Here is a 12340-nt window from a genome sequence, read left to right as displayed (position 1 = left end):
ATGAGGATGACCAGCCGGACGCCTACGACAACTAGGGGTTTCGACGTCAAATGTTGGCCTCGTGGACTAGAGAGTCCCGTTACTATTACGCTTCCGCTATGTATGAACTTATGTATGTTGTTGATTGTGAGATCAACTATTTGTGTAATATGAATCATGTGATTCAAGATTGTATGACACTATGGCTTGTAATAAATAATGATCGTGATATTCGACTATTATGCCTCGCAACAACATTATCCTGGGATTGCGATGAATGACATAATAGGCATCCGGACTTAAAAATCCGGGTGTTGACAAGTTGGTATCGAGCCATTATTTGACCTTAGAAGACCCTAGTTAGAATGGACGTTCATGAAAACTTAACTTTGAAATCAAATGAAGTAAATATTTGTGAAAATTTACTCGCATTCTTGCCTTTGAGTCTATTTCGAAATTTGATGAATAATGTGCTCTTCTAAATTGAATCTACTTAAAATTTTGCCACACTTGTTCACTCTCTAACTTACTCAACCTTTTCGCTTTCAGATGGAGCCCAATGAACCCATCAACGCGAAGTTCTATCAGCTCGGGAACGGTGGGAGCCTCGTGTTCGAACATGACCTCACCGCTGTCGCTGCTTTCCTTGGTCGACTTCCCCCTGAGTTCCACGGAATTCAGGTGAACGATCAGCCCGGTGGAGAACTCCAGTGGATTATCACTGCAGATGTGCGAGGCACGATGGAGTCTCCTAACCAGGAGAGGATTCTGTTCTCATTCCGTGAGAGCAACCGGCTCGACGGACTAGCGAGAGCTCTTCGGGAGGCATTGGCACGCCTCGCGGACGGAATGTGGTACGCCCGCTTGCGTCCCGCTTCGCTCACTTAGTGAGGCGTGATGCCTCGGGAGCACCCATGACTCGCGAGCCGCACCCGCAGCTGCGACACCACGCCGAGCACCTAGACTTTATGCCGTATCATACACGGCAGGATCTAGACAACGCCCGGGTGTACGCGAACCAGACGCACATCGCCCTGGCCACCCATGGAGATGCTATCAAGATGCTATCCAGAGACCGCAACAAGCTTCGCCTAAGGTGCGCGAAGAAGGATGCCACCATCACACGCCTTCGCGCTCAGATAGCGTCACTTGAGGCCACGGTGAAGGCTCAGGAGGAGCGAGATCCAGGAGATGGAGGAAGACGAAGCGGGTATCGATATTCGGGGAGGAGGAGCCTTCCCGAGTGACGATGACGACTTCGAGGAGGACGAGTTCACGGAGGAGGAGGACTACGCTTTTCTGGAGCCGGGTCCCGATGACGTCGTTCCTATCGATGTGGAGGACGAGGGTAGCTGCACTTGAGCACTGATGTAGGCATGAGTTGTATCCCGACCTTTGTATCGTAGCATGAGAAATGGTTCTTAAAACCATTGGAGTGTTGAAATGTTAGTTTGTAATGTGTTATGTGGTATGAATGAATGAATGTTTGTGTGTGTCATCCAAAGCATTCAAGTTTTTACAAGTTTTTGAACTTATTCAAAATGAACCATAGAATTTCCCTCTTATCTTATAATCTAATGTATATTCAGATGGCCCCTCCCAATCGCAACAACAACGATGCTATGATGCAACTGCTGCAAACCCTGCTGGCAGACAGGGAGACTGAAAGGGCTGAACGTCAAGCCAACATCACAGCACTGCAAAACCTCGCAACCCAAGGCCATGGGAATCATGATCATCCCGGATCCAAGCTCAAGAACTTTCAGAATACCAACCCTCCGGTGTTCAGCAAGACGGAGGAACCCCTCGATGCCGATGACTGGCTTCAAACCATGGAAAACAATCTGGAGGTAGCGGGAGTGGAACCCAACGAGATGGTCCTGTTTGCCACTCATTACCTCGCAGGACCTGCCCGAGCCTGGTGGATTAGTACACGTGCCATGAATGGAGGTCGGCTTCATGACTTGGGCAGACTTCAAGCTCAAGTTCAGCAAGTACCATGTACCCCCGGGTCTTATCAAGAAGATGAGGGATGAGTTCCGTGAACCGAAGCAAGGTCGCATGACGGTGGTAGAATACCGCGACAGGTTCCTTACCCTGTCAAGGTACGCCCCGATGAGACCGACACCACCGAGAAGAGGCGGGGAGAGATTCTCGAACGGACCGCATGATGAGATGCGGACCGTTCTCGTCAACATCCCCTTCACCGACCTCGAAGCCCTTGTTGACTCAGCCATCCGGATGGAAGGCAAGCTGAACCAAGCCAACGAGAACCGCAAACGTCGCATGATGCACCGAGTGGGCCTAGCAATGCCCCGAAGTATCGCCCCAGCTCAAGCGGAGGATTCACTCCGAGGAACAACCACAAGCCCCCTATGCAGAACTCGCGCCCGGTTATCGAACCGGAGTGGAGGAAACTCTAGGCCAGGAGGCCACACCAACAACTACAACAACAACAACAACTTCAACCGCGCTCCGCCCAGAGCTCCCAACAACAACAACAACACCAACACCGCTCCAAGGACTGGAAGCAACGCCGTTCCTGTCGCCACCAAGGACAAGTCCACTATCACCTGCTATGAGTGCGGAGTGGTGGGGCACTACTCCAACGAGTGTCCCAAGAGACTCGCCAAGCTCGCCGGCAATACCGCTGCACCTGCTCAGCAGCAACGCCGCGTTTCCACAGGAAAGAAGTTCGCCCCCAACAACCCCAATAACCGCAACGGCCGTCTCTTTCACATGAATGCCGAAGAAGCCCAGGAAGCACCAGATGTTGTACTGGGTATGTTTCCTGTCAACTCAGTACCTGCCAGAGTGTTGTTTGATTCCGGAGCATCTCATTCTTTTGTCACTGAAGACTTTGCATCAACAAGTAAAATTCAACCCCTCAGTTTGAAACATGTCATGATAGTTCAAATTCCCGGATCAACCACTAAAGCCGGAAAATTTTGTAAAAATGTACCCATCGAATTCATGAAGTAGAGTTCTATGCCAATTTGATAATTTTGGGAACCAAAGGTTTGGAAGTAGTACTGGGAATGGATTGGATGGCGAAACATCATGGAATGATTGACTGTGCCAAGAAAGCCATCACCATGACCAGTAGCACCGGTATCTTAGTGGAACATGTCTCTGAACTGCTCCCTAGAAAGTTTACTTGCAACCAGAGCGTAGCCAAGCCAACTCTGGATCAAATCAGGGTCGTTTGTCGATATCCTGATGTGTTCCCGGATGGTTTACCCGGTATGCCCCCGCACCGGGATATCGAGTTTATCATCGAGTTAATTCCCGGAACCGGACCTATAGCCCAGAGAGCCTACAGCATGAACCCAGCAGAGCTAGTAGAGCTGAAGAAGCAACTGGATGAACTGTTAGCCAAAGGTCTGATTAGACCAAGTGCGTCACCTTGGAGATCCCCGCTTTGTTTGTGGATAAGAAGGATGGTGCCAGTCGTTTATGTACGGACTATCGTAAACTTAACGATGTCACCATCAAGAACAAATACCCTTTGCCGAAGATAGAAGATTTGTTTGATCAGCTGACCGGAGCCATAGTGTTCTCAAAGATTGATCTCAGGACTGGATATCACCAGCTGAAGATCCGAGCATCGGACATTCCCAAAACTGCCTTTACTACTAGATATGGATTGTACGAGTACAATGTCATGTCATTTGGATTAACCAATGCCCTCGCTTATTTCATGAATCTCATGAATAAGATCTTCATGAACTTCCTGGATAAGTTTGTTGTCGTTTTCATCGATGACATCCTAATCTACTCCAAATCCGAGGAAGAACATGAACAACACCTAGAAGCTGTCCTAGAGACCCTGAGAGAGCATAAGCTGTATGCTAAGTTCAGCAAATGTGAGTTTTGGTTAAAGGAAGTTGGATTCCTGGGACATATCTTGTCTGCAGGAGGAATTGCCGTAGACCCCGCCAAGATCAAGACCGTTGCAGAATGGAAAGCCCCAACCACCCAGACCGAGGTCCGTGCTTTTCTTGGATTAGCCGGATACTACCGCAGATTTGTAGAAGGCTTTTCGAGTATCGCTCGACCAATGACCCAATTGCTGAAGAAAGATAAGAAGTTCGAATGGACGGACAAATGTGAAGAGAGTTTTCAACAACTCAAGCTTAGACCGACCACAGCCCCAATCTCGATCATGCCGGACATCACCAAACCCTTTGATGTTTACTCGCGATGCATCCAAGATTGGTCTCGGATGTGTGCTTATGCAAGAAGGCAAAGTGATCTCTTATTTGTCCCGGCAATCGAAGCAGCATGAGCAGAACTACCCCACCCATGACCTCGAACTCGCAGCCGTAGTTTTAGCACCGAAGGTGTGGCGTCATTACCTCATGGGTAATCGCTGCGAGATCTATTCGGATCACAAGAGCCCGAAGTATATCTTTACCCAGAAGGAGCTGAACATGAGACAAAGGAGATGGTTAGAACTGATTAAGGATTATGATATGGAGATCCACTACCACCCCGGCAAGGCCAATGTGGTAGCGGATGCGTTGAGTAGACCGCCGTGTCGGTTAAATTCAATGATAGCGGAAGAACAACCCAACTTGTACCAAGAGTTTGAACAGTTTAGAATGGAGCTAGTCAGTGAAGGATTCTTAGCTAGCATGGAGCTACAACCTACCTTGATGGGACATATCAAAGAAGCTCAGAAGGGAAATGCCAGCATTGATGGAATCAAGACCCAGATAGCCGCAGGAAAAGCTCCAGGATTCACTGTGGATGAAGCCGAAATTCTTTGGTACAAAGGACGTCTCTGCGTACCATCGGATTCAGATCTGAAGCAAGTCATTCTGAAGGAAGCCCATGACACCCTATACTCTATTCACCCCGGAGGTACCAAGATGTACCAAGATTTGAAGGAACAATTTTGGTGGCATGGAATGAAGAGGGAGATCGGAAGCTACATCGCCAAGTGTGATATCTGTCAGCGAGTCAAGGCTGAACATCAGCGACCCGCAGGACTGCTGCAACCCTTGCAGATACCGGAATGGAAGTGGGACTCGGTAGGAATGGACTTTATCACTGGTTTACCCAAATCCAGCAAAGGCAACGATTCTATATGGGTAGTGGTGGATAGATTGACCAAGGTAGCCCATTTCATCGCCGTCAAGACCACCTACCAAGGACCAAAGTTAGCTGAGCTGTACATCTCCAGAATAGTCGCCCTGCACGGAACCCCGAAGTCGATAGTGTCAGATAGAGGATCCCAGTTCACCTCAAGATTCCGGCGAGAAAGTGCATGAAGGACTAGGAACCCGTCCGAACTTCGAGCACCGCCTATCACCCGCGGACCGATGGACGGACCGAGAGAGTCAACCGGATACTAGAGGACATGTTGAGAGCATGTGTACCGGAGTACGGATCCAAGTGGGAAGATTGTCCGCCTTACGCAGAATTCTCTTACAACAACGGTTACCAAGCCGACTGCGCAGATGGCCCCCTTTGAAGCTTTGTACGGAAGGAAGTGCCGTACCCCCCTGAACTGGTCGGAAGTTGGAGAAAGCCAAGTCTTTGGACCTGATGTTCTTCGTGAAGCCGAAGAGAAGGTGCACAAGATCCGAGAGTACCTCAAGACCGCTCAGTCCCGACAGAAGAGTTACGCTGACAAGAGACGCCGAGAGATGACCTTCGAGATCGGAGATTTTGTCTATCTCAAGGTATCCCCCCTGAAAGGAATGCAGAGATTTCAGCTAAAAGGAAAGCTTGCCCCTAGATATGTTGGACCTTTCAAAGTTCTGAGTCGCCGAGGCGAAGTATCCTATCAATTAGAGTTACCTGAAGAAATGTCGGCCGTGCACGACGTATTTCACATCTCACTCCTGCGAAAGTGCCTGGAAGTCCCCGAGAAGACGGAAGTGTTCAAGAACATCGATCACCGTTCGGTAGATATCAACCAAGACCCGACATACCGCGAAGTGCCGATTCGCATCTTGGAAGAAGCATACCGAACCACCCGCACCCGAAGCATCAAGTTTACGAAGATACGATGGAGCAACCATACCGAAGATGAAGCCACTTGGGAGCGAGAGGAAGATATGAAGAAGGAGTACCCGGATCTCTTTAGTACCTAATTTCTTTAAGATCTCGGGACGAGATCTTTTGTAAGGGGAAGGGTTTGTAACATCCCAAATTTCAAATAAAGGAAGAAGAACAATTTCAATTATCCAAAATTGAGAACCAACAAAAACTTTTACTTGCATATAGTACCCCGCATAGGACTTGTGCATTTTGAGTGCTATGCCATGATGTTTGTTACTTTGTGTTTGTGATGAACTCTAAAACCCTAGAGTGATCAAGTGATCATCATAGTTAAATACCTCAAAAGAGAAAGAAATCAAATATCACAAAAACCCTAAAAACCCTAATATAAGGTCTATGTCATTTTTGGTAAATCTGATCTTAGACCCATTTGATCTTCACCAATAATTGTGTTATGATATTAAAGAATGAATACAACTTTGAGAATCAAAGATTAACTTTTCAAACCATTTTCAAAATTGAAAACATGATCACATATGATCATGGTCATTTCCGACTTTTATACTCCGGTACCTACTTTGAGCCTACCTATTTCAATTTTTCCAAACCAAACAAATCCAACTCTTGGCATGTCATCCAAGTACTCAACAAGGTGAACAACTTCTGTAAAGATCACCATATCAAATTCATCATGGATCAAGAGATAGAAGCATGCCAAGATGAGACTTTGAAACATATGTAACAATCTCCAATTTTGAAATGTGATCAAACCAGGCCACCACTTGCTCACCACTTGACCTAGCATTGACCACAAGACCCTCCTACACCAAACCCATGCCTTGGAACCCCCTGGACACGACCAAACACGGCCTAGCCATGGCCATGCCGGCCACGTCGCCCACGACACGCCTCCCTCTCTTTCTCTTCATCATCGCCACGGCCACCATGTCCAACGCGTCGCCCATGATCCCAGGAGATCGCCAGTACCCGCCGTTGGTCGAGGAGACGCCGACAAGCCCCGGACGACGCGCGCCCAGGACGCCCGAGTACGCCGCCAACGGCATGGCGACGTCACCCGGTGCACGGACACGTCCACGCGGCGCTCGCCGGATCTCGCCGTACCCGACCATATCCGCGCGCCGTAGTACCTCTCTCGCCACGCGGAGCTCGCCGGACACGCTCACGTCACCCCCTAGCGTCTACCGCCGCCGGAGAGGAAGCTTCCTTCCGCCACGGCCGCGGCAGTACACGACGCGCCCGACCGTCGTACGCCCCCATTTGCCGCGCCGTTGACGCTCGCAGTACCGCCTTGACGTGGTGAACACGACCCCGTCGTCGCTTAGCCCCCTAGCTCACCGGAGACGCCGCGCCCTTGTCGACTTGCCGCAGCACCCACGGCACCCCTCACGCCCTATAAAAGGAGACCTCCCCTTGATGATCCAAGCACACCACCATCTTCCCCTCTTCTTCCTCGACCTCCCCAGCACCTCGCCATGATCGATTAGCCACCGCCGCCGCCCAATCGACGCCTCACTGCCGCGGAAGCCCCGCAGCAATCGCCGGAGAAGGAGGCCGCCCCCGACGACGCCGCCGCTACAGTGCCGCTTCGCCGTCGTCCACAACCACGTCGAGCACATTGCCCAACCCTAGCCGGAGCCACGGTGAGCCTCCGACCCCCTACCGCCGCCGTGCCGGTGAACCCATCTCGCCGGAGACGACGATGGCCCGAGTGCCGTTCGATCTCATTCTAATCCAACGATCCACTTTAAAACATACCGTTTCGGCTATTATGAGTCGCTGACGGGTGGAGCCCACTGTCAGGCGGCCCGCGCGTGCACAGATGCGTGGTGGGCTGGCCTTGGGCCGTTTTTAAAACGTTTCGGCCCACTTAGCTTTCCCGCGTAGCCCAGTAATTCAAATTTGATTTATCCAAATCCATTTAATTTCAATACTGGTTCCAACTTAGAAATTCAATAGATTGAAATTTGCTAAACCAAATTTGATGAACTTTATGTTGTTGGAAAGCTAAGAAAAGATCTAACCAATGCCACTGGCCCCATGGTCAGATTCTTGGTAGAATAAATGTGATAAAAATAACAAGACAGGGACTTTTACTTATTCAAATAATTATTAAAAATCAACCAAAATAGATATTAAGTTAATTCCAACTCTAGTAGCTCACATTTGACTTACACTAATTGTTTCTGCAAGAAAATGGTGTGGTCACTTTGCATGATCATGCCCTAGTTTAATTAATGGATCATTTGACTAGTTTAACTAGTTGATATTATCCAAAACTACTAAAGTAAACCATGTGAAGTTGTATACTTCATTTAAACTTGTCTCACATGAATTCATGGGATGTTTGGACCCCTGGTTTCAAACTCTCTTATATGAATTACTTGAGATTTAAATCAAATGTAGTGTTATTTAAATAGTATGAGGTGGTCTACCTCATTTAAATCATTTTCTCCAATAATGATGATGAATGGTTGACTTGGGTCAACATAGGATCATGTATTGCTGTGGAGAAATTAAATCTTAAGAAGAGTCAATGAGAGGAAATTATTTCCCAAACACCATATGAACCTTACTTCTCACATATGAATAAGAGGAAATCTTTTTCCTCAAGTCACCCACCAATACACTTACTTATTTTATGTGTGTGCTTAGTATAGTTTGTGTGAAGTAATGATGTGTTTAGATTAGCCTTTGAGCTTGTTTGGTGACTATACTTCGTATTCAAATTTAGACGCTAGCACCGGAGATTATCAAGAGGAAGGAGAATTCTACCCTGAAGAAGAAGGAGAAAACCTAGAGAACTACCAAGGCAAGATAATACTCTTGCAAAGTGCAAAGCTCACCTTGAGCAAGGCACCATGATTCTTACTTCTCTTTATACAAGTCTATCTTATGTGTACACCATACAAGTTCTACTTGTTGTGTTTTCCAAGGATGAACTAAAATTGGGATAGAGAACAAGATTACTAGATGAGAAGAGATAGCAAAGCAAAGTAGCACCCCTCATGATTAGTGCTAGTGCTAAAATACTAAAATTTGACTATATTAGATGGGAGCATGTGAATGGTGGATTTTGAAACCTTGGAATGATGAAGCATTCCATTGAAGAGTTTGAAGTTGAAGGTGAACAAGAGAAGATGGTGATTTTTGATAAAAACCTGATATTGGTTTGAATGCGATACCTTTCCAATTTTTGAGTACCCCCACAATACCTGATTATGGGTAGGGCTTAACTGGAAGTTTATAAATTTTAGTATGAGTTCCCTCTGAACACACATCATAGGGGTTATGCTGAGGCTGCCTCCGTTGTTGAGAAAGGATGTGAATTGAGGTGAAATTGTACGGCCAAGCCCTGTGCAGTTCCCAGGTTAACGGTTGGTTTTCACCGGGAGGCCAAGCTCATGGGGAGAGGTGCTCATACTAGGATGTGTAAGTGAAAGGTTATGGTTGATGATCCGCGTCATCGTGTTACGGTGACTCGGAGTTATTCCGACGGATGAAATCAAATGTTGTGGCACAAGTGTGCAACCTCTGCAGAGTGTAAACCTATTCGAATAGCCGTGTCCACGGTTACGGACGGTTGGAAAGGCCATACGGCTTCCGGTGTCAGATTTTCGAAAGCTCTAGTAAATATGAATGGTGACTTGGTGACTCTTTGGGCTTTGAACCAATGATGTGGGAATGACACTAATGTTTCCACTTAAGTTAGTTAGTACATGATCCAAGCTTATGAACTAAAATTTGGCTTATGCAAGTTAAATTAGAGTTTAGTTTCTTTAATGGGCATTTTACAATAGTATTAGTTTGCAAGTACTTGAAGTACTTACGGCTTTGTCCCTGGCTATTCAAATGGCCGAGTACGAGGAGGAACAGAACTATCATGAGGATGACCAGCAGGACGCCTACGACAACTAGGGGTTTCGACGTCAAATGTTGGCCTCGTGGACTAGAGAGTCCCGTTACTATTACGCTTCCGCTATGTATGAACTTATGTATGTTGTTGATTGTGAGATCAACTATTTGTGTAATATGAATCATGTGATTCAAGATTGTATGACACTATGGCTTGTAATAAATAATGACTGTGATATTCGACTATTATGCCTCGCAACAACATTATCCTGGGATTGCGATGAATGACATAATAGGCATCTGGACTTAAAAATCCGGGTGTTGACATTCGAAGAGCTACTCAATTGGAGACTCGGCTCCGGAATTGCTTCAGTCCTTGCCCTTTTCGGCGAAGGGACAAGGGGGCTCGAAGGAGGAGTAGATGTGCCGACGTTTTGTTGAGGAGGCGAAGATTCTTCTCCTTCAACTGGCTTCTCCGAAATAACTAGAGTATGTGACGTACTCGTTCGAGCAGCCACATCCAAAGTTGGTGTTTCTTCATCATCATCACTGTGGAAAAAGAGGAGGCAGCATAAAAAGCAAGGCAAACAAAAATTCTTCGAATAGAAAAATAAAAAAAAAGACAGGGAACTCACGAACTGATGAGGCTCTCAAGATATGGGTCATACGCTGCCTTTCGCGGTGAAGGAGCAACTTCTTCGGGTTGGGAGGTCCCGGAATCTTCGACATCATTCCTTTTCCTTTTGTTCTTGGGAGAAACAGCAGGAGGAGGAGATTGTGCTGATGTAGTACCTTCAGAAGCAGCATCCTTTTCAATAGATCCCGCAGATTTTCGAGAATCTGCGGGTTCATTCACAAAAGAGGGGGCCTCCTGGTTGTCATCGGCGACAACGACCCTTTCCTCGACATCTCCACCCTCAGGAAGAGGAGGAAGAGAATCCATAGTAGGATGGTTCTGCAGAAAAATAACGACAAAAGAAAAATTAGAGAGATATCAATACAATGAGATGCAGGAAAAATTCGGAACAAGATAAAAACTCGAGAAGACAAAATACCTTGGGGAGAGGATTGGTGGAGCTGTATGGTTCCACGCGGCAAGAGGAAGGAATAGGATCCCTCTTGCTCAGCGAGGAAATTCTTCGAATAAGCTTTTCCAAGTCCTTCACAGAAAGATCATTGGAGAGCCTATTGGCGTCATTGTCACCAGCATATGTCCAAAGGGGATTTTTGCGAGCCCGAAGAGGCTGCACTCTAATCCTAAGAAAGTAGGCGGTGATTTGGACACCGGACAGCTCTTTGCCTCGAGTATTTTGAAGAGAATGAATACGAGACATAAGTGCTTCTGTCGCCTTTTTCTCTTCTTCGGAAGCTTCAGCATCCCAGGAACGGCGGCGTTGAATTTTGGCACTTCCGTCAAAAGGGACTATGTTGTGCTCGACAGAGTTGGCACTTTCTTCGTGTATGTAAAGCCACCTTTTGCGCCATCCTTGGACAGAATCAGAAAATTTGACGTCGAAGTAATCAACGTCAATTCGGACACAGATAACAACTCCACCTATGTTATAGGTGGCGTTGTGAGCGCCATTGCGGCGAAGGCAGAAAATGCGTTTCCAAAGAACCCAATTAGGAGGAATTCCAAGGAAGCATTCGCACGAGTGTGATGAAAATAGAAATATGAAGGATGGAATTGGGAGTCAACTGGTGCAGCTGAATCCCATAGACAAAGAGAAGGCCGCGGAGGAAATCGTGAATTGGGGTAGAAAGGCCGCGGATGAGATGATCAACGAAACTAACCCGGTACTCCATTGGAGGGTTGGGGTAGCTTTCTTCGCTGGGAAAGCGGATGGCGTCTTCTTTCTTCATCAAGCCAAGCCTCTTCAGCATGTTGACATCCTGGTTGGAGATTTTAGATCTCTCCCACTCAAGATCTTCAGCAGCCATCTTGGATTCTAGAGTACTGTGGCGAGTGAGTCGCGTGCGCGGTGGCATCAACGGCACTGGAAAAAGCAATGCTTGTGCGTGTGGAAGATCAAACAGAGTTGGGCGCAAGGGAAGTTTTTGCAGAGGGGAACAATGTGCGGCGCAAGCGAAGGACTGGACCGAGGTTGAAGAAAGGTTTATATAGGATTCGGACGAAGCAATGCACCGTTGGATGAAGAAATCGTGTGGTGAAAAAAGGATCTTGTAGATACAAGGGTAAGAAGGTATTTTTACTGGGATGGAATGGAACAGGCGTTACCGTACGTGCGCCAGGAAAAGCGGAGGACGTGTGTCCCCCACTTGCACGACGTGTCAACGTGGTGGGAACAATGGACCCACAAGGCAGAAAAATCCCGACTATTGATAGAGATGAAGTGAATTTGACAAAGGAAAGTATGTCGACAAGAAAAATAAAAAGAGAATGGCGACAGGACAAGTCATTTGAATACTTCGGGAGCCTTTGGTCAAACACAAGTTTTTGCCCAAATGCTCGGGG

Source organism: Lolium rigidum, chromosome 6 (assembly GCF_022539505.1).
Source record: "Lolium rigidum isolate FL_2022 chromosome 6, APGP_CSIRO_Lrig_0.1, whole genome shotgun sequence".
Lineage (NCBI taxonomy): Eukaryota > Viridiplantae > Streptophyta > Magnoliopsida > Poales > Poaceae > Lolium > Lolium rigidum.
The sequence above is the reverse complement of the archived record's forward strand: the minus strand, read 5'-3'. Positions refer to the sequence as shown.